Source organism: Leopardus geoffroyi, chromosome A3 (genome assembly GCF_018350155.1).
Source record: "Leopardus geoffroyi isolate Oge1 chromosome A3, O.geoffroyi_Oge1_pat1.0, whole genome shotgun sequence".
Classification (NCBI taxonomy): Eukaryota; Metazoa; Chordata; class Mammalia; order Carnivora; family Felidae; genus Leopardus; species Leopardus geoffroyi.
Window position 1 is genome coordinate 126,553,983 of NC_059336.1, and position 15,522 is coordinate 126,569,504.

The 15,522-nt window shown below is 42.2% G+C and overlaps 1 long non-coding RNA gene across 1 annotated transcript; it reads left to right on the forward strand.

Annotated features, from left to right (window-relative positions):
- The first annotated feature begins 274 nt into the window (after positions 1–274).
- LOC123581524 lies at positions 275–15,034 on the forward strand. Its single transcript, XR_006703786.1, has 3 exons — positions 275–331; positions 8,260–9,530; positions 14,540–15,034. It is a non-coding gene; the product is annotated as an uncharacterized LOC123581524 (long non-coding RNA).
- Positions 15,035–15,522: the final 488 nt, after the last annotated feature.

A 15,522-nucleotide genomic window follows, 5' to 3' on the forward strand; every position in this document is an offset into this window, starting at 1 on the left:
AATTATAAAAATAATTGAAATAACTGGTAAATAAATTATAGCTGGTCAACTTTATAGCTATTTTATACTCATTAAGGTTATATAAATAAAGACTATATCAAAAATATGTTAAGTGAAAACTCTTCTATAATTTGGCCACAGGGTAATCCTAGGAGGTAATAACATTACCAAGGGTAATAATAGGAGATTCTTTTAGCTGCCACTAGAGGGAGTACTAACCTAGAGTTGGGTGTAAAGAGGCATCTGGAGCCCGCTGACCGTTGGCTTAGGGCTCAAAAACCAGAGAAAAAGAGAACAAGAGGCGGCGATGGTAGCTACAGACATGACGGAGGTAAGTCCACAAGCGAATCAGAGTACTCAGGGAATAACTTAATTACCAAGGATATCTCTCTCCTGGGAAGTAAATGCTTCTTGCTACCCCTTTTCTCCACCTCCACTGAGGCAGAATATAGTTGCAGATCTAAACTCCAGTTTAGTTTCTCCACCTCTGCTGAGGCAGAATGTAGTTGCAGATCTAAACTCTGCTTTCCGATCTACGACAACAAAGTTGATTATTTTGGGCCCTGACTTTTAATTTCAGTTGGTTAAGAAGTTTTTGAAGAAGAAAGAGATGCTATCGATTAGTCCTTCTCAAAAACTACCAACACTGAGCATTTGTCCCGAGGCCTGACAGAAATTAATGCCAATTAACCATTTATTGACTGAATCAAGGTGCATGAATTACAAGTGGGGAAATAGCCATCACAAGGGTATGAAAGTTTTCACAGAAGCCCAATCTTACCAGGAAATAATGTTTTAGTGCCACTCTCTGTGTTAACAAAAATTGCAAGTAACTGATATAAAGCCATTTTTTTCAGATTTCATAAAATTTATTCATTTCAAATGATTGTCCAGAAAATCTACTGGCTTACCTGTTTATCTGATGTCTCCATTATTTCTGATTAGAAATCTGCTGGGGACAGGATCCAGTTGATGGGGAAAAAAATGTACAGGTGGGAGAGTTTCTGAGAAATTCAGCTTGGCAGAGGGAGAATGCTGATAATAAATAAATAAGACAGCTGCAGTGGAGGACCATTTAGAGGAGGAAGGAGAAAGTTCTAGCCATCTCACTGTGTATTCCTGAAAGTGAACAAAACACACTTGTATTTAGTGAGGATACTGGTATGGCATTGAGTCAAGAATGGGTCAAATCATATTCTCTATGAGTCAATAATAAGAATGAGAAGACATTAGGGGCACCTGGGTGGCTCAGTCAGTTAAGCATCCAACTCCTGGTTTGGGCTCAGGTCATGATCTCACAGGTTCATGAATTTGAGCCCCATATCAGGCCCTGTACTGATAGCACAGAACCTGCTTGGGATTCTCTGTCTACCTCTCTCTCTCTCTCTCTGCCCCTCCCCTGCTCCGCTGTTTCTGTCAAAAATAAATAAATAAACTTAAAAAAAAAGAAGAATGAGAAGATGTTAAAAAAATTAGAAAATATTTTTATCATAGTTCAGATTAAAAAAGGTTTTAGTGTTTAGCATGCCAAGTGTCAGCTCTCTGGAATACTCCTTTGCAAGAATACCTTTATCTGTTTATTGCTCCCCTAAGGGAAGGAGTCATCAGAACAAATGCGACTCCAACATTTATGAGCTGAGAGTTGGATATTTTGTTTAACTTTAATAGTCTTATGTATCACCAAGTGGAATTCACTTTTCTTTTTTTTTTTTTTTCCAACGTTTTATTTATTTTTGGGACAGAGAGAGAGACAGACAGAGCATGAACGGGGGAGGGGCAGAGAGAGAGGGAGACACAGAATTGGAAACAGGCTCCAGGCTCTGAGCCATCAGCCCAGAGCCTGACGCGGGGCTCGAACTCACGGACCGCGAGATCGTGACCTGGCTGAAGTCGGACGCTTAACCGACTGCGCCACCCAGGCGTCCCTGGAATTCACTTTTCAATGTTAGCTTCCTCCAACACAATTCATTTTAAGAGAACAGAAAGAAGGACATTGTCTTTACAATGATTGCTATTGTTTTCATTAAAGTTTTAATTTAAGTTGGCACAATTGGCATATGGAATTCAATTCTCTTTCCAGAAGCCTAGGGGTTCCTGAACTAATGAGAAAAATCAGAGGTATCTAATATGGACAGAATCAGATAGCTGTTAGGAAGAAGAAGATTTTATATAAAATGGAAGGTGGGAAACATAATATCAGTACATAAAACGTAGTGCTATGTATATTTACTGCCCACCTGTTCTTCAAACACTGCTCTAGCCATCTTAAGAGAAGTAACTCCAAATATCAATGGATGTCGTTAAAAAGCAAATGTGATTCTTCACGGACTAATAAGTTTGAGAAACACTGTGTTAAAGCAAGTGAGGGTGTCTTTATTACCAGGCTTTGCAGCACAGTCAATGAGTTAATAGGGACTGGAAAGCCCTTGGCGGGGGATATGGTATATAGGCCACGTTTCCCGAACTCATTAGGTCATGGAACATTTTTCCACCGAGGAGCATATTTTGGGACCAGTGTTTGGCAGACGACACATTGGAAAACCAGAAAGCCAGGCTGTCAAGGATACTAAGGCAGTGAAGTCACAGGCTTCCTGGTCTGAGGCTCAGGGTCAGCAATGAGGTTGAGACAAAGACCCAGTAATCACACTGAGAAGCAGAAACTGAGAAGAAGCTGAGAAGCGTGTTCTTTCTGAGCTTTCAGCAATGTTTATTGAACAGAAATTTATTTTTATTTTTATTTATTTTTATTTTCTTAATGTTTATTTATTTTTGAGAGAGAGAGAGAGAGAGAGACAGACAGAGCATGAGCAGGGGAAGGGCAAAGAGAGAGACAGAATCCGAAGCCAGCTCCAGGCTCTGAGCTGTCAGCACAGATCCCTTCTCAGGGCTTGAACCCAACAACCACAAGATCATGACCTGAGCCAAAGTCGGAGGAAGCTTAACAGACAGAGCTACCCAGGCACCCTGAACATAAATTTAAATCAACTAAGTTGATATTTTCTCAACTATGGATTATACGTTTTCTTTTTAAAGATCTCATTCTCTCTCTGTGCCAAGCATTTTACAAATATGATATTTAATCTCATAGAAACTCCACCAGGAGGGAATTATTTTTCTTATTATTCCTGAAACTGAAGTCTAGAGAGAGAGTCTCCTGACAGTCTCGGTATCCCCTCCATGGAAAACTTGGGATCTGATCCCAGATCTTCCTGACTCTAGAGCTCTATCCATCCCCACCTGCCGAACAGTGGTATTTTTTTTTCTAAAATACACTTACACAATTAAAACACATTTAAGTATAGGAAAATACAGAAATACCAGGCCATAGGATGGAGCCATTCAGGTATGACGAAGAGAAGATTTCTTTGCACTGAGGTTTAATATTTAACTGTAAAACAAAATAAAAAAAACAAACTCTAGTCTGTTTTCCTAGAAAATGCCAAAATAAGGAAAAAATAAAATCCATAATATTGATACACTTGCAATCAGCCCATAGAAAGAAAGAGAGGAGTAGAATACAGATACCGATGAGAGTCTAGATACATATCCAGTCACCTTTCCAAACCTTGGTCAATGTCTTCTAGCATTTTTTTTACTTCTTTGGTATATTTGTTCTTCTTAAATACCAGCATCATAATTTGAGTTCAGAATACATCTATATTTATTTTTCAGCTTATTCTCAAATAAAATAATTTATGAGATAAACTCATGTGTAGATTTCAAGTGTGTATTATGCCCATTTGCCATTACAAGGTCGAATTTCAATCACTTTATTCATCAGGAGATTGAAAATCTGAATTTTAAGTGCTCACAAGCATTCAAAATCTATGCTTCAGTTTCTCTGTAGCTGCCAACCCCTGATTTGGTTGAATAGATGAGGTGAAAGATGGAAGGACAAATTAAGGATTTGGGCAAGGAGAGATTCAGTTTTTGTTGAATGGAAATTATTCTGTTTAAAAATTTTTTTTTTATTTTTATTTTTTTTTTCAACGTTTACTTATTTTTGGGACAGAGAGAGACAGAGCATGAACGGGAGAGGGGCAGAGAGAGAGGGAGACACAGAATCGGAAACAGGCTCCAGGCTCTGAGCCATCAGCCCAGAGCCCGACGCGGGGCTCGAACTCACGGACCGCGAGATCGTGACCTGGCTGAAGTCGGACGCTTAACCGACTGCGCCACCCAGGCGCCCCTAAATATTTATTTTTGAGAGAGAGAGAAAGAGAGAGAGAAAGAGAGAACAAGTAGGGGAGGGGTGGAGAGAGAGGAGACACAGAATCTGAAGCAGGCTCCAGGTTCTGAGCTGTCAGCACAGAGCTGGACATGGGGCTTGAACTCACGAACCACAAGGTCACGACCTGAGCCAAAGTCAGGGGCTTAAACAACTGAGCCCCCCAGGCACTCTTGGATGGAAATTATAAATGTCCTTTAAAAGCCAGATTTTCAATATGTTTATATATGCTACAGGGGTATTATTTAAGATCTGCACCTGGAATCTAAAAACCTCTGACAATAATAATGATAAAATGAGACCACAATTTTGAGCTCAGTGCTTAACACACACACACACACACACACACACACACACACACACACACACAATCATCTTAAATATGTCATATTTTGAATTTTCTACCATGGCCTGGAATGTTTTATGGTTTTCAAGTAGGCTAAGTGCTAATACCTAAAGCCAAAGAAAATCCTAAGATCTTGCAAGATTTATTCTAAAACCAATCAATCTGCAATCAATGCCTTTGCAGTTCAACCCTTGTAATACAAGCAAGGCAGGTTGTTGTTGGAAGACAGAGGAGATGAAAGGAAATGAATTTAGCCTGAAAATTTGCTAAGATAATAAACGACCAAATTTTCCAGAAACTTAACTGACAATTAGCATTCCATCCTTGATCCAGGAGAGAAAAGTGCATTGCAGCTGTTTTATACACATCTGTATCTGTGTTCAGTAAAATGTTAGGTGCTTTAAATCTGCGTATGCAATGTTGGCAAGCAGAGACTTTTTCCTTTATTCTAACTGTGAATACTAATAGAGAATTGGTGCAAACTCTAGCTTAGGCGGTATAGATCCTCACATTTTCCACTGCTGTCTAAATCTCTTTTATATTCAGCTCCACTTGGAGAATGTTTCCAATCCCAGTTTCAACCAATGGGTGGCATTATGTGGCCTGCAGTTGTGCGGAGGGAAAAAGCCATTTAGAAAAAGGCAAACACTTTTTTTTCCTACTCAGTTGATTTTGCTGATAAGTAAATACTCAAAACATTGCATAGACCAAGATTCACCTTCTACTCTACTTCTCCCCAGAAGCTGTCTCTTCCTTCTTCTTCTGTCCTTTCCCTGAATTCTTAGGCCTCTTTTTTCTCCTGAGACTCATTTATTACCTCATGTTTTCTTCTCAAAATATTGCATGAGTTTTATCTGTGCCTTCCTGTCTTGCTGGATTCTCAAAGTGTCATAGCCTTGTTCTTAATACAAATGCTCACACCTCTCAGCACAGTCCTGGATGCATGGGGGCCTTTGATGGCCACTCTTTGGTTTGATTGCTTATTCCTGGTTCCCTACCAGCACAGATTAGTCCCCACCCCCTGCCACCATCCTCCACACACATGCCAGAGGCACGCTAACCTCCAAAAGGTATTTCTCCTTTGTTTTTTGTGTAGGACCCAAATCAGACTTTGGGATCATGAGTGATATGTCACTTGTATGTGTTGCTTAGCCCACAGGGTATGTTTCAAATGCTTATAGTGCGTGCACACGCACACACTGTCACACACATCACTTGGCATCTGCTATTCTTAGTGTCTAAGAACATATCCACCCTGCCTTGGTAACTAGAACCTGGTTTTCACATCAAAGGAAAATCTCTGAAAAACACTAAACCAGGATTGTATTTTTTTTTCTCCTAAAAACCATTTCCATATTTGAAAATGAAGAGAAATTGCTTAAAATAACCAATATAAAGGGCCAAAATCCCCTTTCTTGGCAGTATTCTGATGATCAAATGTTGGTCCATCAGTGACTACCCAGGATAGGAGAAGAAAGGAGAACAAGAAGGTAAATCATGGAGAGTCTGAAAGCCCACAAGTTGGAAATCATCTCTCCTGGTGCATTCGATACTCTGCCATAATATTTACACAGTGCTTGTTACATGCTGGGCGTTGTTTCAAGTGGGTCACAAGCATTAACTCATTTAGACCTCACATATGCCTATGAGGATAATGATAGTACAACTGAGGAACTGTAGGCCAGAAAATGGAAGCCATTTGCCCAATGTCACAGAGCTCATACCTGGCAGAGGTGAGGGTAAACCCAGGCTGACAGACTCCAGAGCCTGGCCCTCAACCACTGAGCTATAAGTGAGGGAGAGAAATCCATCTGGAGGGGAGAAAGCTGGTCAGTAACATCCACCAGATTCTAATCCTATCACAACTGTGCCATGAGTAGAGACAACAGATGGTAAAATTGTATATTTTAAATAGCTTTTATTGACCAAGACAAAGACCCTTCCTAGGATGTCCATGGAAATTAAACAGGCCTTGCTTCATTTGTGGAACCAGAAATCCTGACCTACAGGCACTAATGCTCCTGGCCAGTCCAGGTCACAGGGCTTTCCACTGATTGGCCATCAAATGAGCCAAGGAAATGGAAATCAGAAGATCTGCCCCTTTTTACAGACTTCCTGTTGTCCACCCACCCTCAGGGGCTTGTGTTGCCTTAGTAGAGATGTGCCCATCCAACCCTAGGCTCCTACCCACTTTCCTTCATTCTATGCATGTGCCCAATTGCTGATCAGATGCTCCCCTTCCCAGGTACAATTGACAGTGCTGGGTTTCTTCTCTTGACACATGGCATCAGAATCCACCTAACAAAACACTCAGTCACCATTGAAACTTCTCTTAACGGTCTTTCTGCCCACACCCAAAATATCACTAAACAGTGACAATTCAATTTCCTAACTAGCTCTTCAATTCTTACCCTTCTCTCCATCTCCATGACCACTGTTCTGGCCCAGGTTCTGGTATCTGTGTGGGTCACAACTCTCCAGAAAAACAGAACCCATAGATGTGTACATATATAGAGAGACATTTATTTTAAGGAATTGGCTCATGCTATCGTGGATACAGTCAAGTTCAATATCTGTAGGTGGACCAGCAAGTTGAAGAACCAGACAGGCAGCAATATCCTGGTTGAAGTTCAAAGGCCACCTGCTGGCAGAATTTCTTCTTGCTCAGGAGAGGACAGTCATCTGTTATTTAGGCCTGATTGGAAGAGGGCCACCCACATGACGAAGGGCAATCTACTTAGTCAAAATCTACCGATTTTAATGTTAATCTCATCCAAAAATGCCCTCACAGAAACATCCAGAATAAAGTTTGGACACATATCTGGATGACATAGTCCAGCCAAATTGACATGAAATTAACTATCATACCATCTTTCACCCAAAGTACAGCCCCTTTATCAGCTCCTGCTTCGGTCCAACCCCTCTGAGCCATCCTCCATAAGGCATCAGGTGACTTTTCTAAAATGCAAATCTCACTATATAACAGTGGGCCAGAAATACCTTAAGTGGCCCTTCAAGACCTAGAGTGGGGAAAACATCTAAATTCATTAACATAGCCTATCGGGCCTTTACATAAGTAAGCAACATGATGACATTTTTACAGTTTGCAAAAACATCTTCACGTCTATTTGCTCATTTAACCCTCCCAAGAAAATCACACTTAGCAAGCCCTAGAGCCTACGGTGCTAACTGCCTACGATGTTCTCATGCTCCAAATGCACTGAGCTGCTTGCCGTTTGCCATGTTTGCCCTGCTCTCTAATCTTCTCGTTTGCATATGCTATGGTATTTTATCTAGAATGACTTTTTCCATATTCTCCATCTTGCAAAAACAAAACAAAAAACAATTGTTTCCCCCCCCCTTCTTCATTTTCCTTTTGTCTTTTGTTTCTATCAGCACCTAGCAAAGCCCAGCCCCTATTCGTTCCCTGCAAGGCACTCTCCAGCCCTGTATTCAGGGGCCAGAAAACTACATGCTGAGAACCAAGTCCAGCCCATTGACTGTTTTTGTAAATCCAATTTAATTGGAACACAGATTCAGTCTTTCATTTTCTATTGTCTATGGCTGCTTTCAAACTGCACCAACAGAGTTGAATAGTCACAACAGAAGTATGACCCTGAAAGCCCTAAATATTTAACATCTGGCCCTTCATAGTAAAAGTTTCATGATCTCTGCTCTGCTTCAGGTATCAGGTCAACCACACGTCCACAGGAGCTCCAGGACTCATGCCTATGGGGTCCTAGAAGAATACCATGTTCCAGCCCTTGTTCTGGGAGAGCAGCCCGACAAGAAGACTGCTTTGCTGGTTGATGCTATATTTCTTTTATGACGATTTGCTGCCGGAATGGTACTGGCACAGTGATTTGGGGTGACTCTCATTCACATCAGACAGAGGATAAGTTCAGGGCTCTGGCTACCAATGGTATACCCCTTGTCTTGAGTCAAGGGTATAGCCTGTGCACTGCCTCTTGTGGATCTGTGTTTCTACTATGGTACTTTCTGTAGTCTAAAGCACCCAAGAGAAGTGGGGTGGTAGCAAAAAAAACTCTTACCGTCTTTTCCAACCACTACATTCCCTAACTCTGGTACTGAGTGGAGTACGACCCCTTCCACAGGCTCCACATCATGTGCCAAGCAATGGAGGTACCCATTTCCTCTGAGGGCTTTCCAGACTATTGGTCCATAATGTCAACTGGTACTTCAGTCAATATCCTTTCTTGCCTCTGATCAACGCGGTAACATCGCGCTCTCCCACACTGGTCCTGGTTGGTTTCCCTAGTACAGCAGGGTGAAGGAAGGTCATTCTTTGAGTGAACAGAACTGCTTTTCTTGCTCTGCCCACAGTCCCCTACCTATCTTTACTGATTACCATGGGTGGAGGGCAAAGGTACGGTTAACAATGAAAGAGATCACGTTCAAGAAATGCAGTGATTATGGACTAAAGAATTCAGGAGAAGACATGGTTGGAAGATGTGCCATCCGACATTTATGTTACAAAATTCTAAACAGCACATTTCACATGACCAAAACGCAGATTATCAATTACATTTTTCTGTATGCTCCGGGGAAGACTTTCACTGATGGTCATCATCAACAAAGCACGGTAACAACCTTCGAAAGAGTCTCTGAGAGTCAGTGTTTGGGAACAGCATAATGGGTGGGTGATGCAGTGTCATGAGTAATGTTGGAACCAGACTTAAACGAATGGTGTTAGGGAACTGCAGAGATAAGAAGTTCTATGTTGCTTCAATCCCAGCAGATTCTGAAGAGCAATGGCATTGTGAGTAGCGAGTACATTGCTACCTTTTTCTCATCAGCAGAAGATACAAAGTTAGCCCAGAATGGTGTGCTAGAGAAGGAAGACATAAAGAGTTGATTCTGGACCAGAACAGAACTAGGTGGTGCCTGGAAACTATGAAGAATCTTCACATGTCCTGGTTGGATAATAACAAATATGTAAGTACCTTTTCTGTACTCCTCATTCTAAATCTTCATCAATAAATCACAGTGTCTAACATGAACCCATGCTTAGTATACTTTTAATCAAATTGCTTATATAGACAAGGGTCTTGCAAAAAATACTTGCATGTTCTCATTCTGCAATGATCTCTCTGACTGGAGGGATATCATACTCTGATTAATCATGGGAAGGTCAAATGCCCCAAAACTGAGCCAGGCGGTGGCGTCAGCTGCATGCAAAACATGGGAATGAGAGCCAGGGAGGGATGGGTTCCCAAAAGAAAATCGAAATCAAACTGCTCTTCCCAGAACTGGGGAAACAGACACAGCACGGGCTAAAACAAACAGACGTTCATCTGCCTCTTGCATGGTAAGTTAGTGTCATCACTATCCTCTATGAGATGCCTAAAGAATGGAAGAGCTGGGTCATTTGTCCGAAGTTCCATGCAAGTCAGGGACATAGCCAAGAGATGAGCCCACGTTAAATCTGACAAGCTAACTCTTCATCTAACTTGGATCGTTTGCATTGGGTAAGAACTGATCAAATCCAGGACCTTATATCTGGCAAAGACTTTACGTCAGAAGACTTGGAATAATTCTCACTCCTTATTTCTATTAGCTGGGTGATGTTGAACAGCTTAGTTAAGCCCTCTGAATCTTGTTTCTTCAGGTCCAAAATTTGGGATAGTAATAACTTCCTTGCAGCATTGACATTAGCATTAAATGACAGTGTACAGAGATGACTAAGCTTTAGTAATTACATAGTATAGTATAATTGCTGCTCTAGTAATTATAGCAGACATAAAGGACCTTGCATTTTATTTATTTTTTAAATTTTTATGTGCCATGCACTATTCTAAATGTATCATAAATATAAACTCAATTAAAAAGTAGTGGATTCTCTTTTATTAAATAAGTAAACGAAGGCCCAGAGAATTTCAGTGACTTGCCCAAGGTCACAAGCTAGCGAATGGGGTGCCAGGATTCAAACCAGGCAGTCAGGCTCCAGAGTCTATTCTCACATCACTACACTCTACTGTCTCTCAGGAAAAGGCAGCTATTATTATTAATAAGTAGCAGCACTTTATTGCCATTATTATTATAGATGATAAGACTGAAATCTAGAGACACCAAAATAGAAATAAAGCTAAAAATAAATCCTGGGTCTAATGTTTCCCAGTCCACTGCTCTTTCCAATATGCTGCCCCATTTCCTACTCAGAGGAGAATTACATTAAGGAGAAGTAGTAGGATTATGTATCTGCTGACAAAGGAGATCTTTCATACAATTCATCAGGTATCATTATCAGGGAGAAAAATAATTTTTTTCCATGAAAGATTCTAATGGTGGGTAAATCAGTAAGAGAAGGCGAGTGGAGCTTTTCTTGCTTTCTAGATGGACGCAGGAAACAGACACAGATCCAACCTGCCCCAGGTTTGGGAGTCACTGTGCCAATTTGTAAACACAATGACAGTTTTAGGATTCTATTCAGAAAGCACATTAGTGGCCCCAGCAGGTGCTAGAGGCTGCAGAGAGCTGGAGAATGCACAGCGGAGAAGACACAATCTTGGAAGTTAACGTTGGCCTTCAGATCTCTCAGGAATTGCAGTTTTAACAGTTCGACAGCCTCCTCTGTTGAGCTGTTAAACAGAGCTAAAACAGAGTCACAGACTGCAGGCGAAACCCCGAGGGCCAGGCCACAGTTTCCACGTTCTCGTAGAATTTCCTTTCCACTTTACTTTAAAGAAACCTCACCTCCCCTGAAGCTCATTTAGACCAAAGCATAAATCAAGCATCTGTAAAGGGCCAGATTGTAAATATTTAGAGCTTTATGAGACATGCAGCCTCAGTCCCAACTGCTCAACTCTGCCATTGTAGCAAAAGCTATGAAAGAAAATACATCAAGAAATGGGAGCAGCTGTGTTCCAATAAACTTTATTTATAAAAACAAAAAGTGGACTGGATTTGGCCTGGGGGCTGTATGCAGTCTACTGACGACTGGCATTAATCCTTCTTCCACGTAGGCTCCACCCACTCGCTTCTACACCTGCCTCTTTATCACCAGGGTTTCCCCACTGAGCGTCAGTCTGAGTTGCCACTAAGTGCTAAGCACCGAGCTTCCTCCCTTTCCCAGCCCCTGCTGTCTTCTGAGGGAACTTCATTCAAGCAGATGAACTGTCCAACAGCTTGGCCTCCCTGCCTTGACCTGTTTAGATTTAAGTATCTTCCTTCACTTCCAGGTCACTTTAGAGAACCACATCCACACCTGTCAGTGGCCAGGTGCGTCACCTCTGATTTTTAACTGTCCGTCTCTGATCCCAAACCCTCGGCCTTCCTAACAACCTTGCACCTCCTTTCATCTCCCCTATGTCATCAGTCCCTAGGCCATGCTGACAGAGTAGCCCCTGGCTGCATGTGACTACTGAGCCCTTAAATCCAGCTGGTACAAATTAACATGGGCTGTAAGTGTGTGTGTGTGTGGGGGGGGGGGGGCTGTGTGACTCAGTCAGTTGAGCTCCCAACTCTGGATTTTCACTCAGGTCATTTTTTCACCGTTGTGGGTTTGAATCCCACATCGGGCTCCATGCTGATTGTGTGAAGCCTGCTTGAGATTATCTCTCTCTCCTTCTCTCTCTCTCTGTGCCTCCCCCACTGTCTCTCTCTCAAAATAAATACATAAACTTAAAGAAACATGGGCTTTAGGTGTAAATTCATGCTAGATTTCTAAAACTTGGTATAAAAAAAGAATGTAAGATACCTGAATAATAATTTTTACATAATTACATGTTGAAATTTTAATATTTTTGAGACATTGGTTAGATATATTTTTAAATAAAAAGTCACAAGTGAAAATACATACAGGGAATCATATAAAATGTCAGTAGCAGTTGCCCTGTTGTTGGAATTATGAGTGATGTTTTCATTCACAGCCTTTTTCCAAACTTTTGACAATGAGCAAGCATCATGTTGATAATAAACTAGAGTGAATTAAAGAGAAATAGCTGAAATCAGATACAACCCTACATCTTGCCTGATCCTGCAGAATATGCTAAAATTAACCACATGTGGAATTCATCTCCAAGAAAGTACAACTTCTGAACTATTTAGAACTGATGATCGGTAGAAATAATGCGATCCCCCAGGATTTCATGTTATTTTGTAACTTAATATTATTATGCTGAGCATAATAACAGCACAGATGTATAAAAATACAGATTTCGGGCGCCTGGGTGGCTCAGTCGGTTAAGCATCCACCTTCTGCTCTGGTCATGATCTCACAGTTTGTTGGTTTGAGCCCAGCGTGGGGCTCTGTGCTGACAGCTCAGAGCCTGGAGCCTGCTTCACATTCTGTCTTCCACTCCCTCTGCCCTTACCCCACTAGTGTTCTGTCTCTCAAAAATGAATAAGAACATTAAAAAAATTTTTTAGAAAATTACAGATTTCAAGATGAAGAAAAGCTTGTTTTATTTCTAATACATAAAAAAGGAGTTAAGGAAAGGAGTAAAAAGAGAAGCTCCAACACTTGCCGTGGCTATACGTCTCAGCTGAAACCCGGTCAGCCCTGCACCTCTGCTCTTGGACAGCCACCAACATTCTGTCCTCTTAGCCACTGCCGGAGCTGGGGGATGGGTGGGCAGTCAGGGCGGTGCCAGCAGAGAGTGCCGCTTATGTGCAACCCCAACAGGGAGTGACAAGGCCCCACAGTTCTCTGCTCACCAGAAGGCCTGAAGTCAGTTCCTGCAAGGGAATCCTGAGACAGCATGATTAGGATTCAAGTGCTCTGGGTCCATATCTTTTTTAAATCACTGAGGATTAGAAGTTCAGGAGGTGTGGTCCCCAGATGAGAAGCATCAGCATTACAGGGATCTTGCAGGAAATGCAGATCTTTGGGCCTCACCCCAGACCTGCAAAAAATTCCTCCTGTTGGGGGGGTGGGGCGTGGGAGCCATCAATCTATGTTTGAACAAGCCACTTGGGGACTCAGACGCACATGCGAGTCTGAGAACCTCTAACCTAACTGGGCAGCTTTGGACAATTATCTAATCCCCCTGAACTTCAGTTTTCCTCCCTGGCCAACTGAAGATAATAAAACCTAACCTCAAAGCCTTGTGAGGATTAATGAAAAGCTGAGTAGCAAGCACAAAGGAGCACTCCATGAATTGTACCATCATTTTCCCCCTCGGATTCTTAAAAACTCAACATCCTCAGTGCACACTTTCCATTTTTTTTCTCCCTTAATACATTTAATTCTTTGCTTAATGGAAACAATAAACGGACATCTCTGCTAGATTGAATAAAATATTAGATGCAGATTAGCAGGTCATTATGGTAACATTGTTTCTTGTTACAAAAAAAAAAAAAAAAAGTCATATGGGCAAGTGGAAAAAATCCTAGAGTCAGACCTGGGGCACGTGCTCCAGCTCTAACTCTGTGCACGTCCCCTTCTGTACGAAGCCATGTGGAATGACAGAGGAGGCAAAAAAATATTGTAATTAAGATAACTCAGGGTTCGTATCCTACCTCTGCTATCACACAGATCTGCAGGGTATATTTCGAGCCCCCAGAACACTCAGAATTCCCGGGGTGCCACCTCCCTGCTTCCCTTTGCCCTATTAGCCTCATCTTTGTAACCAGGCAAGGAGATCAATGGGATCTTCCACCATGAAAATCAAGGAACAGGGAGAAATTGTCCCCTAGACTCCTGTATCATTGGGTCATGCTTTTAATCTTAAACCCCTCTCCTCTCATGTCTGCTTGGGATGTCAACCAACTCTGCAAATGGCAGGTTCTCCTAAACTCCCTCTGCCATCCAAACCCAGACAAAGAGGATGTCGCTGCCCTTACACAGCTTCTAGTAATCAGAAGGCAATGGCACCCGTGCTCAGATTAACTAACCGGTGAAACACACAGCCAGAGAGCCCTGAATGACAGCTTGCTGTTCTATAGATACTCTGTAACTGGTCCACGTGCCACACACTGAACATTAATGACTCTCCTTATGACAGGAGACAGGCATGCTCCATGAGACCACAGACATGCAAGGCCACCATATTCCAGGACTCCATCTTCACAGCTGTTAAGAGTGGTCTTCTGATGCGTTCATTTCCTTGGTCACTGTAACAGATGACCACCGACTTGGCAGTTCGAAACAGTCCGATGTTCATCCTTTTACCGTTGAGGCCAAAATCGAAGTGTCTGCAGGGCTGTGCTGTCTCTGGAGACTCCCAGGGAAAGTATGTCTCTACTTTTTCCAGCTTCTGGAGTCACCTGCAGCTCCTACTTCCTTCTTCAAAGCCAGCACTGTGACACCTGGCTTCAGTCCTCACATTGCCTTTTGCTTCTGTGGACAAATTCTCTCGGCTCCCCTTGAGGACACAATGGTAACATCAAGTGACTACCCAGACAGTCCAGAACCACCTCCCCGACTCAACATCTTTAACTCTGTCACATCCACAGAGTTCCTTTTGCTGTAAAAGTAACATTCATAATTACAGGGATTAGGATTTGGTTATTTGGGGAGGGGCATTAGTCAGTCTACCACATTCAGTGTCAAGTGTCTTTGTTATTAAGATGATAAATCTCCCTTCCATTAGGTGGGGAGTGGTAGATATTGCTACTTTTGATTCCATCACCAGATATTGTTACTCTACTTCCATTAGCCCACAGAAAGGAAAATTAACCCTCCAGGCTTCATGCACATCTGGGCAGGGCTGAGAAAGGCAGGTGCTATCAAGACCCTCGGCGCCCCCAGGCAAGTCAGACACTTCCCATCTGTGATCTCAGGCTTTGAAGAATGAGGAAGCCTTGCTGAGAAAACTAAATAAGACAACATATAATAAGAGCCTATCACGGAGCTTGTGGGGTAATAAACACCCTGTCCCTCGTTTTCCACTCTGGCATGATTCCCGTCTGTATAAAAAAGGAGTTGCTCCAGTCAGAGTGGCCAAAATGAACAAATCAGGAGACTATAGATGCTGGAGAGGATGTG